Raw genomic sequence first — 19,531 nt, forward strand, 5'->3', positions numbered from 1 at the left:
ACTGTATGCGTGGCACTCCTCATCCCCAATCCCTATATGCGTGGCACCCCTCATCCCCAATCCCTGTATGCGTGGCACGCCTCATCCCCAATCCCTGTATGCATGGCACCCCTCATCCCCAATCACTGTATGCGTGGAACCCCTCATCCCCAATCACTGTATGCGTGGCACCCCTCATCCCCAATCCCTGTATGCATGGCTCCCCTCATCCCCAATCCCGGTATGCGTGGCTCCCCTCATCCCCATTCCCAGTATGCGTGGCACCCCTCATCCCCAATCCTGGTATGCGTGGCTCCCCTTATCCCCAATCCCGGTATGCGTGGCTCCCCTCATCCCCAATCCTGGTATGCGTGGCTCCCCTCATCCCCATTCCCGGTATGCGTGGCTCCCCTCATCCCGAATCCCGGTATGCGTGGCTCCCCTCATCCCCAATCCCGGTATGCGTGGCTCCCCTCATCCCCATTCCCGGTATGCGTGGCTCCCCTCATCCCCATTCCCAATATGCGTGGCTCCCCTCATCCCCAATCCCGGTATGCGTGGCTCCCCTCACCCCCCAATTCTGGTATGCGTGGTACCCCTCACCCCACAATCCTGGTATATGCATGGTCCCCTCACCCCACAATCCTGATATGTGTGGCCCCCTCTTACCTTTCACACTGTACACACATAAAAAAAAAATAAACAGTTATACTCACCTTTCTTCTCTGTACTCCAGCGCTGCAGTGTTCTCTTCTGCCGGAAGCTGGGGGAGGAGAGCAGCGCCGGAGCACCGCGCTGTCTGGCGCCATTTTGCTGAAGACACACTGTAAATGTGCCTTCAGTAAAATGGCGAAGGATAGCGCTATGCGCACGCGCCGATCCGACGCCTCACTCCTGCCCCCGGTCTCCGGCCAGAAGAGAGGCTCCGCGGCAACGCTCCTCCTGGTCAGGTAAGTAAGCAAGTATGGCGCCGGAGATCGCGGTATGCGTTCAGTGTCTACGCATACCACGATCTCCGGCGCCATACACCTCCTCTTACCTGTAACAGCTGGATGCCTGCTTCTGTCTGGAGCCAGACTGCACGTCACGCATACGCAGTCTATTGAGGCTTCAGACAGAGGTACACATCCCCGGTTATATTATAGATATATATATATTTAGCAACACAGCCCAAATATCAAAATGAAGGTGTAGATTTGGGAAACACATTTCCCCCAAACCCCCTTCTATACCGACTCTTTGAGAACATTTTTTATAAAGAGAAAAACAGAGTCATTATGGCTAGAAAATAGTATATATTTTATTGGGAATAAATCCATTTAAAAGAGAAACTTGAAACATCAAAATAAGGTGCAAGGTAAGCAATGATAGAAACGACCAGACCGGCCACAGCCCACCAATATAAGGTGCTATGTGTTCATTCAAAATTGTGCAAAAATGCAAAAAATGGCACCTGAACATCCGATTGTGTCTGGCTTGGGCGGTTTATGTGAGCCGATATGTAAATTTATTGATTTTTATATTAAACCAATTGTCGAGACATTACCATCTTATACAAAAGACACAACGGACGTCCTCACGCGGGTCAATGGCGTCCTTTTAGAAGAAGGGGTACTGCTCATCACAGCAGAAGTAGAAGGCTTGTATACCTGTATTGAACACACCATTGGTCTGGAGGCGGTCCGCCTCTTCCTTGGGGCATCCGATCTGGGCAGCCCTTTGTGTGGATTGATCCTCGAGCTGCTGCATTTTGTTCTGACCCATAATTATTTTTTGTTCAAAGATGTAGTGTATCTTCAGAAACAGGGCACGGCCTTGGGAGCGGCCTGCGCGCCCTCGTATGCCAACCTCTTCCTGGATGCATGGGAGACGCATGTTTTTGGCGACGAGGGCGCGGGGCCGCAGACCACGTACTGTGCTGGCTCTGTTATATTGATGATGTTTTGTTTTTTTGGTGGGGGACGGTGCAGCAGCTCGAGGACTTCATGGCTCAGTTGAACCAAAACACATGGGGCATTAGGCTGACGTATACATTCAATACAAAAAAATTTACTTCTTGGATGTCGCTCTGGAGGTTGATGAGGAGAGGCACCTCCAGACCGACATCTTCAGAAAGCAGACGTCAGTCAATGCCCTAATACATGCTGGGACAGCACATCACCCTGCAACTATAAGGGCTGTCCCCGTCGGGTAGCTCCTGAGGGCGAGGCAGATTTGTTCCTCTGACCTCAAATTCGAACACCAGGCTGTGGACCTAAAGGAGAGGTTGCATCAGCGTGGGTACAGTAAGAGGTGTATCAAGCACGGCTATGATAGAGAAAGGCGTACCCCACGTAATAACTTATTATACTCCAATACCAATAAGAAGTCTGATGTGGGGCAGGTGAAAATTCGTTACATTTGAATTTATAATCATGAGTGGGAGAACATGAGGAAAATCATGACGAAACATTGTGACATCTTGACAACCGACAACTCCCTGGGACCAATTCTCGGGGATCGTCCCCTTATGACCCCGCGACGAGCAAAAAACCTAAAAGACTTGTTTGTCGCTAGTCACTACGTTCCCTCTAGGCCAAACCCTTTTGGGTCCCATGGACCGACTTTGGGGACATTTCCCTGCGGATGTTGTCTTGCCTGCGCCAATGTCGTGCGCTGCAACACATTTACGTCCTCAGATGGCGAGAAACATTTTGACATTAGACATCATATCTCTTGTGGCACCAGTAATGTCATTTACTATGCCACTTGCGACTGTCCCTTAATTTATATTGGCTTAACATCTAGGGAACTGAGAGTACGTGTGCGTGAGCATGTGCGCAACATTGGAGAGGCCAAGACGGCGGCCGACGTCACTGAACTTAAAACTATTCCGAAACACTTTAGGGCAGTTCACAACTGTAACCCTAGCTGTCTCAAAGTGCGTGGGATAGATGTCATACACTTAGGTGCACGGGGTGGCAATGTGAGAAAGATCCTGGCACAAGTCGAAGCCAAGTGGATCGTGACATTTGACACATTGTCACCTCATGGACTCAATGAGTCTTTATCGTTCTCTTCATTTTTATAACACTCTACATTTATGAGTAACTTCACATTTTATGTTGACCCTCCCATTTGCCCCTACGGCGGCCGCTTTGGAAGCAGATGGTCGTGGGCATACTTTCCCCCTTTTTCTTGTTTTTAACACTTAATGTTTTTTATCTTATTTTAACTGGGTTATTTCTTCAGTCTTTTCTAGATAATCAAATCATTTCTTCCTTCTTATTGCACTGGACCTATTCTTATCTGTTTCAACTGACTCTCGTGATGATGATACCTCCGACTAATAGAGGATTGGATGACAGAATGCAAAGGAAAAGAAAGAGAAAACTCATGGATCAAGCATACTTTGTATTGGACTGATCATCTGCTCATTTTCTATCCTGTTGTGCTTGTCCGATGTATGGAGCTCTTTCTCCTTTTCCCCTCCTTTGTATATGAGTGTATAATGACGGGTGCTGGAGTCTCCCGATGCGGTGCGCATGCGCCGGCTTCCCTGCGGCTGGGCGCGCTCCCAGCTGTCTCTATTGCGCCCGCACACGGTCGGGCACTTCCGCATTCATGTGCGGCGTGCCCGCGTGTGTGCGGTACGTCCTGACAGCTTGGGGGTGGCCCCCTGCGTGGGATCCGGCGGGCGCATGCGCCGCCTCCGCATCTGTGGGATGCCCGCACCCGCCCCCCTCCTCTCACGTGACCGGTGACGTGATACATCACGTGACCGACGCGAATATGCTTAAAAAGGTCCTTCATTCCTATTTTCACTATTACTCCTTGAGAGAGCGGCCTTAGATGCCGCGAAACGCGTGTTGGGGATATTACTGTGACCTGGGGAATGCCACTGTGACTTCTGTCTGACCAGCTTGCCCCCACTATACAAATATCGGTAAGAACACCATTCTTAACAAGTGCCACCATTTGTTGCAACTTTGCATAAATTAATATATGTGTAGCACTGTATATTGTGGGTCTGGTCCGTTCTTTGTCACTGTGTCACTAGGCACGCCACTGTGACCTTCGACCCGGCCAGTTTACCCTTCAGCCTGCCAACCCTGGTATGACTATTACCCCCAATAGGTTCTGTGAGTCATAGGTGCATTATACACCTTTCTGTGACTTAGGCTCGAAATAGCAAGCATCATATTACTCTGTGACTGGGGTTATGGATGCATTATCTTACCTTTATGGATGTTCAGGTGCCATCTTTTGCATTTTTGCACAATTTTGAATGAGCACATAGCACCTTATATTGGTGGGCTGTGGCCGGTCTGGTAGTTTCTATCATTGCTTACCTTGCACCTTATTTTGATGTTTCGGGTTTCTCTTTTAAATTGATTTATTCCCAATAAAATATATACTATTTTCTAGCCATAATGACTCTGTTTTTCTCTTTATAAAAATATATATATATATATATATATATATATAATTCAACTCTTTTGCTTTTACTTTATTTCCCCCTTGACTAAAAACTGCGCCATAACCCTAAAATGCTATGCTGCTTAGTAGCTACGCGTAGGTTCATGTCGAAAAGGGAACATGTGGCCAGTAGTGTACCGCCAATAGTGTCAGACTACGTAGGGACTGTGAGTCATGGAAGCCCAATGCAAGTACTGACACCAGGCCCCCACACTTGGAATCACTCTTTCAACTTTGCATCCTGGATGCAGATACAGCTTAAAGCAGTGAAGAAACAGGCCTCCTCCATCATTCTGCTTATGCATCTGAGCTCTGACATACCAGCGCTGTGGGCTCATAACATCACTAGTACTACATCATACCTGCTGTACAGAACTGTGCATAGCTTTAGATCACATGCTGCAGAGACTGGACCAGCGGGGAAATGGGGAGAGGAGAGTATTTAAAAAAAAATAAATGAGTACATTGTGTGGGCCAGTATACTGTTTGGAGGGCTATGTGGGGAGCCATTTTATTATTTGGAGGGCTATGTTGGGGGGCATTATACAATATGATGGGCAATGTTAGGGATCATTATACTGTTTGGAGGGCTATGTTTGGGGCCATTATACTGTTTGTACGGCTATGTTGGGGGCTATTATACTATTTGGAGGGCTATGTGAAGGCCATTACCCTGTGTGTGGGCCATTATACAGTGTTGAGGGTTATGTGTGGTCCATTTTACCATGTGGAAGATTGTCTTGGGACCATCAGACTGTGTGGAGGTTTGTATGGTGGCCATTATACTGCATGGGGGCCATTATACTGTATTGAGAGCCAATATACTATATAGAGGGCCATTATACTGTGTGGAGGGCCATCATAGTGTGTAAAGGGTTGTGTAGGGGGTTTTCATATTGTATGGAAGGCCACTTTACTGTATGGATGGCCATCAAATTGTGTGGGGGGCTGTGTTTGGGTCATTATATTGTGTATGGGGGCAATCATACTGTGTTGAGGTCATTGTAGGAGCATCATACTGGGTTGCAGTCACTGTGGGGCTATCATACTTTGCAGGGGGTACTGTAGGGTCATCATACTGTGAAGGAATTCCCTGTAGGGGTATCCTACTGTGTTTGAGGGCACTTTTATTGTCATACTTTATATAGGCTTTGACAACACACCATTTAATCTTAATTATCCAGACGTCTAAATTAAGTAGGCCAGGAGAAATATTATTAAATGCTGATAATATTATTTTTATGCTGACTTTTGAATTCATGTGTTTCTTTCTTCGGGTGTAACAAGAAACATGGACTTTTGTCACAAGTCTGAATGTTGACTTCTCTTGTAGGTTTAGTTGAGAATTGTTAATTGATGAATAGCTATTATTTACATCTTATATCAGCTTCTACAGTTTATTGTACAGTTATTTTTGCACAGGTTCTGTGAGTAATGAATGTTTGCTAAATATTTTGATTGACCATTGTGTGGGCCCTGTAGCTTGTTGACTAGCAGAGCAGAGGAGTATAAGTTATGCAGATCTATTAAATGTTCAAACAATGAAGAGTTAAACTCATCTCACCTGACCTGTAGATTATGTCTTGAAGGACAGTTGTGATCTATATAAGGGGAATATGCCTCTGTATCAGGAGTCTTTTTACAAAACCACAGACAGGAACACTCTAAGTGATGGTAGACTTTGAAAATAGTAATTGATATTAGATATCTGAGATAGGTATGAATCGACACTACCCCTAAAGTGATATAAAATAGCATTCAGTAAAGAAGAAAGGTGCAATGCACATATACTGATAATAAGTTATGCAGTATCAATAAAATAAAATAAAAAAAAGTAATAAACTCATGCAATAAAGTGCCATGTTCATAGTTACCCAGGTAATTTGGCTCATAGGAAAAGCATCATATTGGAATGAAGACCCCATGCTTCTCGTCAAAGGAGGTGGCATTAGGGGTATTGTCCATTCATACCTGCTTCAGATATCTATTATATTAATAATAATATTTATATGGCTCTATTGGTTATTATACCAGTTATTTGGATGTTATATGGGTGTATCTCAGAGCCAGTTTTTGGGCTAAGAAACAGGTTCTGGAGCAATAGCTCAATTTTTAATGTTTTTATTTGTCTTGTCTAAGATTGTATGTTTGTTACGTAATAAAGATTTACATAATTCAAATTTAGGAAGTGTAACTGATCTTATGTCTGTGTCTTCTGTCAATGTCCCTGCATAGCCTCACCTGCCACACTTTTCTCGACTGCCCACTGTGTTTTATATAGCTAGACTGTACTGTTGCTGCTGGGGCTGCATTTTCTGGCCCTACTTTGCCAGATATCTCCTACCTGCCCCATGCTATTTTTCTACTCTGTGACTTCTGCTATTGTCACTGCACAGAAAGCCAACTAGACATGTCCTGGCTGCCCACTGTTTTAATAGTGCTTCACTATACCGCTGCTGCTGTGGCTGCTATTGCTGGCCCTACACTGCGAGACATTTCCTTGCTTGCCCCGTTATATTTTTCTATTGTACGGGTTGCTAGACACCCGCACACATCTACTGCGCTTGTTCAGTGTGTTATTTAGTTATACTGTAATTCTACTGGGAAGTGTACCATCTTCAGGGTACACAAACATGAAAAGGCTCCGAAAAAATATTTTTTATAGGCTTGTTGAAAAGCCATTGTTTCTTCATTTTGAAAACCATTAACCTGTTCCTGTTCTCTAAAGAGATTTTTGGACCACTCAATAAAAATCCATTGTAATTGTTTAGCCATTATAAGAATAGCTAACCTGTTGCAGATGCCAAAAAGGAATAATTTATATTTATTTTTACTCATATTTGAAGAGCTATTGCTTCTTCAATTTTAAAACAGGACACTTGCTACTGCTCCCTAAATATAGAGATTTTTTGGATAGCTTCATTTAGCAAAGAGCAAATCACTTAGTACTCCCCAAATAGAGCTATTTTTTGCACTATCCCTTGTGAAAAAAGCAATGTCTTCTTATATTTGTGCTTCCTAATTATAAACATCAGCAAACCAGGCTTCTGTCTCCAAAAATGGATAATTTAAATGCTTTTTAAAATTTAAGTAATTTAAAAATGTTGTTACTGAAGTGCTCTTCAATGGTCTGTGAGTTACCACTGGCTACCATCATTTTTCTCTTAGTAATGTCCCAGTAATCTTAACATATCTGGCTAAGATTGTGTTTGCATTAAAGAAATTAAAAGGGTTTCAATACAGTGCTGCAAAACCTATAAAAGTGTTATACATGTCCTTTCCAGGCAATTAGAGTCATTGAAGTATTGAAATTAGCAGCTAATTTATTAATTGCCAATCATTTTTTGGGGAAAATTTCTGTGAATCTGAAAAATTGGAATGTCAAAATATTTTCTCGTCTTTAATTAGTAGATTAATCCATATAGAATGTTGAACCTAAGAGTGAAAAAAGGTGAACATTTTCATTGGGTGCAGTGTAAGTTCTACTAACAAGGATGATGAGTATGTCAATAATTCCGATCAGAACTAATCCACATATGATACATTGGTAGTTTCTAAGTATAGCTACAAAGCTAAGAAAATTGTCCTCAATTCAACTTATTGTTTTTTTCCTATCTACTTTCTTTACAACATATTGTTCTATCAAAGCTCATCCAAATAATTCCATCTCTTTTTATGAGAAAACTCAGATGCAGTTAAATGCTGCAGAACAACTAGCATTCTGTTTTCCAGGATGACAATTGCGTGTGTGTATTTTATTTGTTGACTTGGTATTGGTGTATTACATTGTTATAAAATAGTAAATAAATTATATGCTCAGCATTGAGCAAGCGAACAAGTCTAGGCAGATCAATAAAATGCTTGTAGACCGGCTGAGGCACTAGTTAATACTCTACTGTATACATGTACCATTAACCTTTAAGCTTTTCTTACCTGAAAGCCGAAAGTGGTGAATTGTTTGTTGTACCATCCCGTAAAAGAAGAATGTTGTTCCGAGATACAAAGTCCCACAGTTATAAATAAAGAGTTGCTATTTCTTTGTTGTACTTGTATTATCATACAAAGAGATCACAGAGGAGCCAGCTGTAAAGTGACCTTTGTGCAAAAATACATCAGAAAAGCTGAAGATAAGTAATGCTGATACTTTGTTCTGGGTAGCATTTTTCTTTCAAATATAAGACGAATGTTCAAGTGAATTATACTTTTTTTTTTCTGGAAAAGGAAATTGACAGTGACATTTTCTTTGGAAATTGTACTTTTGCATTTGCAGATTGTCTAATAATTAGAATTGTGATTAATATTAGATCAAATGTTATGTCAGTACTAGCAGAATTTAAAGTTGCCACAAATTTCACCTGTGGATACCTATTGCACTGAAATCTGCATTTATTATAACTCCTAACTTTATGTATACAGTTAGGTCCATATATATTTGGACAGAGACAACATTTTTCTAATTTTGGTTCTAGACATTACCACAATGAATTTTAAACAAAACAATTCAGATGCAGTTGAAGTTCAGACTTTCAGATTTCATTTGAGGGTATCCACATTAAAATTGGATGAAGGGTTTAGGAATTTCAGCTCCTTAACATGTGCCACCCTGTTTTTAAAGGGACCAAAAGTAATTGGACAAAATAATAAATAATAATAATAAATAATTCTAAATAAAATGTTCATTTCTAGTACTTGGTTGAAAACCCTTTGTTGGCATTGACTGCCTGAAGTATTGAACTCATGGACATCACCAGACGCTGTGTTTCCTCCTTTTTGATGCTCTGCCAGGCCTTCACTGCGGTGGTTTTCAGTTGCTGTTTGTTTGGGGGTCTTTCTGTCTGAAGTTTATTCTTAACATGGCCCCATAGAATAACATTGGTCCGAGTGTGAACCTATGTTTTATTGGATCACACTCTGACCGAAAATAAGGTAGTCTGCATAAGCCCTAAGAGTCACTAACAGCTCATATTTTCAGGATTTCCTTAGCATTGCACAGGTGATGGAACTATCACGTAGGCAATACTAAGGAATAGTGTTGAGCCACCCCCGTAGTGTTCGAGTTCGGTTCGGTTCGTCGAACACCCGTGTGTTCGCCGAACTGTTCGTCGAACTGTTCGTCGAACACCTTCGAACACCGTTAAAACCAATGGCAGGCAAACAAAAACACGTAGAAACACATAGAAAACACCTTCAAAGGTGTCCAAAAGCTGACAAACTGCTCTGAAGACACAACCAACACATGGAAAAGTGACAAGTACATATAGTCATGCGAAAAGAAAAGAGGTGGAGGAGTAAAAGGAGGGGGAGACACAGATATAGGCATGTCATGCCCTTCTAAAATCCAAAAACTGAGAAGCCGACACGTTCAGTCCGCTCCTGCCCGTGCCACCTCCGTGTCGCCGGGTTTGTGCCAGAGCCGCGGTGAACCCTGACGGCCAGCCCCCCTCTCCCAATACTGGTGCCTGTCCGCTGGTGGGTCGAGCGAGCCCCCCTGTGGTGGAGGCAGCTCTAAGCTTTTTAATTTAAATTGTCTCTCTAATGTGAATGAATACACTTTAAATCCATTTACAAGGATCTATTGGAGGGCAAGTCTCATGCCAGCAGCCGCGTAATTCCAGCTCCAGTAGCGTCCACTAAAGCTGCTGCAGTTAAAAAGCTTTTATAAGTATCGAGCTCGGCTGTCCACCGCAAGGCATCCTACTGCCAGTCCCAGCCCCTATGCCTCCTGATGCTCTTCACTGAGAATCCCGTGGTCCCGAAGCATTTCCTTTGAAAAAATTAAGTGTCAAAACTACAGGTGGTGTAGCTTGCTTAACAGCCGGGATAATCCGCTGACTAGCAGACACTGCTACTAGGCACAAAGTATTTCCTGGGCTAGATGCAGTTAAAAATTTGTAATTAGATACTCTCGTTGGATGCTGAGAAAGCATTCCATAGAGTCTCCTGGCAAGCCATACATGATTCTCTTAAAAAGCTTGGGGTAGGGGTCTAGGGGACCCTTTTATAGCCAAAATCACGGCCCTGTATCGCAATACGTCACCTAGGCTGAAGATAAATGGAACTGTATTACCCTGAGGGCTCGGTTGCTACAGAGGTATTGCACCTCACCCAGAGGTGTGATATCTCACTCTCAGGTAAGGATGGAGTGTGGATCAGGACCCGACACCTGCATGCATTACACCACATTGCAGTGGGGCAGGGCGACCAATATGCCCCTGAGATGGGCACGACAGTCCCTGTCCCTGGCTGGAGTGGGGGGAGGGAACACTGAGGAAGGGGAACCCTGTAGTGCAGGAGCAGGGAGGAAGCAGTTCCTGGGTGCATTGAGAAGGGAGTATAAAAGGTGGGCACCATCTTAGTTCAGTGCAGAGAAGTCTGAGCAGAAGTGGCAGGGAGCAGGGGCTCTGCATGAGCTCTGCTCCGGAGGCGGGCCTAGTAACAGAGGCCCAGGCCTGGAAGAGGGAGAAGGAAGGAAGAGGAGCCTAGCTCCAGGAACGAGGAACGAAGGGATCCCAGGGGTGCGGACGGGCGAGTCGCCACCGCACGCCCGAATCCACCTGCGTGGAGGGGTCAGGCCAAAGGGGGAGACCGGTCCCCGAAACTAGTGGAGGCAGGAAACGACCCTCAGCTAGAAACAGGAGGCTGTGACATTTTATGTGGTGCAGCCCCTCGCTACACCCGCTAGGAAGGCACCACATAGGGTCAGGGAAAATGGCGCCAAGTTTACCAAGAGGAGGCCCGAGGCAGCCGGACAGAAGGGTTGGTAAGAAAGGCCAGACAAAGGACACACAAAGGGGGTCCTGTGAAGCCCTCCAAAGTTATCTGGGAGTTGTCTGAGCCCCTCACCTGGTGAGCACAGTACGACGTGGGCAGCCGTTACCTGCAGACGTGGTCTGGATAATAAGAACTGTGAGTAAAGGCCCTGGACTGCATCACTGACTCCGTGTCGTTACTGCTGCTGCCCTGCACCATCACCCCCATCCTCCGCATACACTGCCCTGAGGCTATACTCCTCCCGTGGGGAGTTATGCTATGCTCTGCTGCACCCACAACACCAGCCTCAGCGGTCTGCTCTGGAGCGGCGGTTCACTCTGACCGCAATCCACGCGTGGCGTAGTCGGACATTTAAACATCAAAACCACATAAATAGTTCCGCCACTGGTTTGACCGCCCTGAGCCACGGAACCGGGTCGCCGCCACGGAGACTACAACCACCAGCATCCACCAAAAAGGGTCCGGCTCCGGGTGTCCCAAGGCCCAGGAGGCACGTCAGAACATTTTCATCACCTTTCACAATCACCAATGGGACAAGGCAGGGATGTTCTCTGTCCCATCTCTTATACATCCTAGTGACGGAGCACCTGCTCTCATCAATTCGCCATAACCCCAATATTAGGTGGATTGAGGTGGGAGGCACCGAGTACAAGTGCTCTCTATTTGCTGATGATGTCCTAGTATATATCACTCAATCACATATATCCATCCATGCTGTTATGGCTGAAATAGATCACTTTGTTACATGGTCAAATTTTAAATTCAATGCAGTGAAGTCTGAGGCCCTCGATGTCTCCCTTCCCAACTCCATATAGGATTCCATCCAGTCCAACTTTCCCTTTGCCTGGCCCTCACAGGGTATCAAATACTTAGGAATTCCTATTCATTGAGACCTCTCCCATCTATGTTATCTTAATTTTGGGCCCTTTATTGAACAACTCCATACAGACCACGGTTGGCAAGTTAGAACTGTAAGATTCACTACGTGAACCACTGGTGTTTTGTGGAAAAGCACATGTACACTGTGTTCCAAATTATTATGCAAAAAGTGTTTAGGAGTGATAAGGGAAGAATTTGTTTGTTTTTCAGTTAAACTCATTGATGGTGATGTGTGTCAGGGCTCTTTATATCACTGTAAGCAATTGCAGACACCTGTGCTGATTAGCTTGGCAGGTGTGTCCAATGAAAGGCAAGACCACAAATTGTGGAGTGTTTAGGTCACGGCATGACTACAATCAACATTGTGCGATGATCAGGATGAAGTGTCTTGGCAATCAAGAAGTATGTAGCTGATTCACAGTACACACGTGTGCGTGCTGATAAGGGCAAATTGAGGACTCTTTCCTACAAGCAATTAAGTCAGGTTAAAAGAGCAGCGGCAAAAAAGCCTTGTCATAGCAGCAGACAAGTTTTTGAAGCTGCTGGTGCCTCCAACGTCCCCCGAACAACAAAATGCATGGTCCTTCAGAGGTTTGCAGCTGTGCATACGCCATCCTGTCGACCTCCTCTATCCACTTCACACAAGCAGAAACGGCTCCAGTGGGCCAAACATTACATGACTGATTTCAAAACTGTTTTGTTCACGGATGAGTGCCGTGCAGCGCTCGATGGTCCAGATGGATGGAGTGGAGGATGGCTGGTTGATGGACACCCCACGCAAACACGGCTACAGCGCCAACAAGGAGGAGGTGGAGTAATGTTTTGGGCTGGAATCATGGGGAGAGAGATTGTCGGCCCCTTTAGGATCCCTGAAGGTGCTAAAGATGAACTCCATAATGTATGTGGATTTTCTCAAACAGCACTTCCTGCCATGGTTCAAGAAGAAGAAATGTGTATTTCACAGCAAGATCATTTTTTTGCATGATAATGCACCATCTCATGCTGCACATAAAACATCTGCATCTCTGGCTGATATGGGCATAAAAGGGGACAAACTTATGGTGTGACCCCCATGCTCCCCTGACCTCTACCCCATTCAGAACCTCTGGAGCATCATCAAAAGGAGTGTCTATGATGGCGGGAGGCAGTTCACATCTAAGCAACAGCTCTGGGAGGGTATTCTGTCCTCATGCAAAACAATTGAAGCAGAAACCATCCAAAACCTGACAAATTCAATGGACGAGAGAGTTCAGAAGCTCCTTTCGAACAAGGGGTCCTATGTGAAAATGTAACATCTCCTAGAATAAAGTTTTGAGTTGAAAACTGTTTGATTTCAGTTTCTAATAACCTGCTAATGCTTATAATTTCAAAAATGACCATTTTTTTGGTCTTTATTAAAATGAAAAGGTTGATCGAAAAGTTTGGTGGATCTAAGAGTGTGGCAACCCAGTAGTCATGATTACTTCGAATTCTGACAATATGAGGGTCATGTTGCAGGTAGTGCAGCAAGAAGGCACTTATGTGTCTTGCGCATCTCGGAGCCCAAAATTATTTTCCGGGCTAGATGCAGCTAAAAATTATTATTAATTTTAAATCTGGTGGAGCTTAGTATAGATGGCCTAATAGGATCAGTGCTGCACACTGCTACAAAGCCCAAATTATTTTCCAGCCAAGATACAGATAAACATGATTAGTAATTTTAAATCTGGTGGAGCTTATTATAGATGGCCTAATAGAATCAGTGCTGCACACTGCTAAAAAGCCCAAATTATTTTCCAGCCAAGATACAGATAAACATGATTAGTAATTTGAAAGCTTAAAACGGTTGGTAGGGTGATTTTAACCAATCATCCATCTTTTACTCTCCCCAGCATGACACAGGGGTAGAAAAGTCATTTCGGATCCATGATTTGTTCATCTTTATGAACGTGAGTCTGTCTACATTATCAGTGGAGACCCGCGTGCGCTTATCTGTCAGCACACCACCAGCAGCGCTGAACACACATTCAGACAGAACGCTGGCTGCGAGGCATGACAAGATCTCCAAGGCGTAAGTGGCTAGCTCCGGCCATTTATCCAGATTGGAAGCCCAAAAAGAGCAAGGGTCCAGTGACACAGTCATGGCTTCAATGTTTACTTGGAGATACTCCTGTACCATCGTCTCTAGGCATTGACTATGTGTCAGACTTCTTGTCTCCTGTGGCCTTGCAAAGGATGGGCTAAAAAAGTGGTGAAATGATTGCGCAAAATTGATGTTACCAGCAGATACTGTGGTTCTGTTATGGTTTGAGTGCTGAACACTTGACGGTCCCACGGTTGGCAAGTTGGAACTGTGAGATTCACTACGTGCACCACTGGTGTTTTGTGGAAAAGCACATGTAAGATTCTGCAACAGTCTCTGCTGATACTCCTGCATGCGTGCATCCCTTTCTATGGCAGGAATAATTTCTGCAAATTTACTTTTGTACCGGGGATCTAACAGTGTGGCAACCCAGTAGTCAGGATTATTTCTAATTCTCCCAATTCGAGGGTCATGTTGCAGGTAGTGCAGCAAGAAGGCACTCATGTGTGTTGCGCATCCAGGAGCACCAAGTCCCTGTTGTGTTGGTGGCGAGGTAACAATCATGCTTCCTTCCTCTGTCCTCTCCCCCCAACCTCGCACAACAGAAATGTGATCAAGGTCTCCCTCATCTGATGAGTCTTCCATCAGTTCGTCCTCCAGTTCTTCCTGGGCTCCTGCACCTTCCTCACTAGTTTGGCTGCTACCATGTGCCCTGGTAAAACCATCTCCCCCACCCTCACATGCCTGCCGCCTTGGTGCTGCCGACCGTCTGGACCTTGCAGATGTTAGCCCTTCCGCATACAACTCCTCCTCCTCTACTTCCTCCACCTCCTCTTGTGCCACCACCTGACTCCGAATTCTGTTTAACATGTGCTCCAGCATGTAAATCACCGGAATAGTCATGCTGATAATGGCATCGTCAGCACTAAACATCTTCGTCGCCATTGCAAAACTGTGCAGAAGGGTGCATAGGTCCCTGATCTGAGACCACTCCTCCAGCGTGATTTGCCCCACGTCTGGGTCTCGTTGGCCCAGGCTATACGTCATAACGTATTGCACCAGGGCTTGTCGGTGCTGCCACAGTCGCTGCAACATGTGCAGAGATGAATTCCACCGGGTAGGCACATCGCATTTTAGCCGGTGAAGTGGCAGGCCCAATGACTTCTGTAGAGATGTAAGTCGCTGAGCTGCGGGATGCGAACGGCGGAAGTGAGCACACAGCGACCGTGCCCTCTGCAGAAGGCCATCTAGTCTGGGATAGTGGGCTAAAAATTGCTGGACAACCAGGTTCAACACGTGAGCCATACAAGGCACATGTGTGACATTGCCCCGGCGAAGGGCCGCACCCAGGTTTGCAGCATTGTTGCACACGGCCTTCCCTGGTTTCAGGTCCAGTGGAGACAACCATTCATGAAATTGGTTCTCCAGAGCTGACCACAACTCCTCAGCTGTGTGACTCACATTTCCCAGACATTTCAAAGTAAAAACCACCTGATGATGTTGAGCCCTACTGCCAGCATAGTAAGGAGGTGTGCAGGATCCCTTCTGCGCAGTTAGAAAGCTTGTGGCATGACCAGACAGGCTTTGGGTGCAGGTGGAAGACCGAGAGGAGGTTGAGGAGGCAGAAGCAGTGGAGGAACTTTGACATAAAGAGGATTGACGAACAACTCGTGGGGACGGCAAGACTTGGACAGCAGCCCCTTGTCCTGCTGTCACCATAGTTACCCAGTGCCAAGTCAGCGACATGTAACGCCCCTGTCCATGCCTACTCGTCCAAGTGTCTGTGGTGAAATGCACCCTGTCACACACAGAGTTTCTCAAAGAAGCGGTGATGTTGTGTGCGACATGCTGGTGGAGCGCAGGCACACCTTTCTTTGAGAAGTAGTGCCGACTGGGCATCTGGTACTGGGGCACTGCGACGGACATAAGGTCTCGAAAATCTTCTGTGTCCACCAGGCGGAAAGGCAGCATTTCTGTAGCCAAGAGCTTGCAGATGGTGAAATTCAACCTCTTAGCTTTCTCATGGCTAGGAGGAAATGATCTTTTCCTTGTCCACATCTGAGGGACCGAGGGCTGGCTATTGTGCTTAGACGGGGTTGATAAGGGTATCCCCGGCAAACTGCCGGTCTGTGAGGAAGATGCAGGCGGACATCTTAGGTTGCCTTGATCCAAAGGTGGTGCTATCGATGTCGGACAGCGCTCAACACCAGCTGGTGTTACCACCTCCAAAGAAAATGATGACCTGCCAATCACGCTGGCTGTTGCGGGTAAAGAGGTAGCAGGTCTGCGCCCCAAAACAGGTGTGACTGCTGTCCCCCCAGTCACAGAGGATGAAGAGGCCGCGGATGCACAAGATATGGGAGACGGTGGTTGGCCCGGCCGGCTAGGCCGCATTGTAGCACACTGAGCTTCCCACTGCAACTTATGCTTCATGTCCATGTGCCGGTTCATGCATGAAGTACTCAAACTATGTATTTTTTGGCCTCTACTTAGCTTTTGCTGACAAATGTTACAGATAACACGAGTTGGGTCATCTTTATCAATCTGAAAAAATGCCCAGGCTATGCAAGGCTTAGCACCCATGCGACCTGAAGAGCCACCACGACTTGTGGTGAGAGGCAGAGTTGTGTTTGAGGATGCAGTTGTTGACGTGCTTCCAGTACTACGTCTCTGTCCAGGAATGCACAACCTGACCTCGTCGTCACTAGCATCTTCCTCCACCTCCTCTGCTGACCTCATCTCTTGGCTGACTGTGGGTTGACAGTAAGTGGGATCTCCAACCTCATCATCATCACCCTGTGCGTTATCACACCCGTCGTCCTCAGAGCCAACCTGTTCCTGCCCTGACAAAAAACTAAAGTTGTCGCTCCAATCAGGTATTTGAGTCTCATCGTCGTCTTCCTCAATGTCTCCACCAACAGGAGCTACAGTTTGGGAATGAGGGTCTACATTATGGTCAGAACCTTCTGCGTCTGGTCCTGGATCCGACTCATAAAGATTCTGGGCATCAGTGCAGATCATTTCCTCGTCTGGATTCACAGAAGCGCTGGAGTCGACCTCTGATTCCCAGGCTATAGTATGAGTAAACAGCTCTGCAGACTCAACCATCTGTTCTACCTCATACTCAGACGGGCAGCTGGAGATTTGGGAGCTGTGAGGAAGCAAGTGCGATTGGGGTGACACCTTTGAGGACTGGAGTATTTGTGATGTTGAAGTTGATGTGGAGGAGAGCCCACTTAAAGGAGTACTTGATATCCGTTGAAGCAACTGCTGTTTTTGTGCCTCATCTGGAATTTTTAGCGATTGGCGTGGCCGTAAGAAAGGGATCTTATCACATTGTCCGCTAAAAGAAGAAGACATTTTAGTTTGGCTGGAAGATTGTCTTTCTTCTGCAGATGTTACTGTTGCTTTAACACCTACCCCACGGACACAACCTTTTTTCCCCTTCCCAACACGCCTATTCCCCTTTCCACCAGCAGCAGGCCTTTTTCCACTCATTTTGGTGGTTAACTAATTCACAACTCTGGAGTTGTTTGCACAAAAAAACAATGGATGGGAAACGAGCAGAGCTGAGTGGCCAAACTGTGGTATTAGGCCAAAACTATTGGCTGGGTTAGATGCAGAAAAAAATTATATTCAATTTGCAACCTGATGGAGCTCAGTATAGATGGACTAATAGAACAAGTCCCACACACAGCTAGAAGCCCAAATATTTTTTCAGAGGTAGATGCAGAAAAAAAAATATTCAGTTTGCAACCTGATGGAGGTCAGTATAGATGAACTAATAGAGAAAGTCCCACACACTGCTAGAAGGCCAAATATTTTTTCAGAGCTAGATGCAGAAAAAAATTATTTTGAATTTGCAACCTGATGGAGGTCAGTATAGGTGGACTAATAGAACAAGTCCCACACACTGCTAGAAGCCCAATATTTTTTCAGAGCTAGATGCAGAAAAAAATTATATTCAGTTTGCAACCTGATGGAGGTCTGTATAGATGGATTAATAGAACAAGTCCCACACACAGCTAGAAGCCCAATATTTTTTCAGAGGTAGATGCAGAAAAAAATATATTCAGTTTGCAACCTGATGGAGGTCAGTATAGATGGACTAATACAACAAGTCCCACACACAGCTAGAAGCCCAATATTTTTTCAGAGCTAGATGCAGATAAAAATTATATTCAATTTGCAACCTGATGGAGGTCAGTATAGATGGAGTAATAGAACAAGTCCCACACACAGCTAGAAGCCCAAATATTTTTTCAGAGCTAGATGCAGATAAAAATTATTTTTAATTTGCAACCTGATGGAGGTCAGTATAGATGGACTAATAGAGAAAGTCCCACACACTGCTAGAAGGCCAAATATTTTTTCAGAGCTAGATGCAGAAAAAAATTATATTCAGTTTGCAACCTGATGGAGGTCAGTATAGATGGACTAATAGAGAAAGTCCCACACACTGCTAGAAGGCCAAATATTTTTTCAGAGCTAGATGCAGAAAAAAATTATATTCAGTTTGCAACCTGATGGAGGTCAGTATAGATGGACTAATAGAGAAAGTCCCACACACTGCTAGAAGGCCAAATATTTTTTCATAGCTAGATGCAGAAAAAAATTATATTCAGTTTGCAACCTGATGGAGGTCTGTATAGATGGATTAATAGAACAAGTCCCACACACAGGTAGAAGCCCAATATTTTTTTAGAGGTAGATGCAGAAAAAATATATTCAGTTTGCAACCTGATGGAGGTCAGTATAGATGGACTAATACAACAAGTCCCAAACACAGCTAGAAGCCCAATATTTTTTCAGAGCTAGATGCAGAAAAAAATTATATTCAATTTGCAACCTGATGGAGGTCAGTATAGATGGAGTAATAGAACAAGTCCCACACACAGCTAGAAGCCCAAATATTTTTTCAGAGCTAGATGCAGATAAAAATTATTTTTAATTTGCAACCTGATGGAGGTCAGTATAGATGGACTAATAGAGAAAGTCCCACACACTGCTAGAAGGCCAAATATTTTTTCAGAGCTAGATGCAGAAAAAAATTATATTCAGTTTGCAACCTGATGGAGGTCAGTATAGATGGACTAATAGAGAAAGTCCCACACACTGCTTGAAGGCCAAATATTTTTTCAGAGCTAGATGCAGAAAAAAATTATATTCAGTTTGCAACCTGATGGAGGTCAGTATAGATGGACTAATAGAGAAAGTCCCACACACTGCTAGAAGGCCAAATATTTTTTCAGAGCTAGATGCAGAAAAAAATTATATTCAGTTTGCAACCTGATGGAGGTCTGTATAGATGGTTTAATAGAACAAGTCCCACACACAGCTAGAAGCACAATATTTTTTCAGAGGTAGATGCAGAAAAAAATA

This window comes from Phyllobates terribilis, unplaced genomic scaffold (assembly GCF_046119375.1).
Source record: "Phyllobates terribilis strain yellow unplaced genomic scaffold, ASM4611937v1 Scaffold_11__3_contigs__length_659146591, whole genome shotgun sequence".
Lineage (NCBI taxonomy): Eukaryota > Metazoa > Chordata > Amphibia > Anura > Dendrobatidae > Phyllobates > Phyllobates terribilis.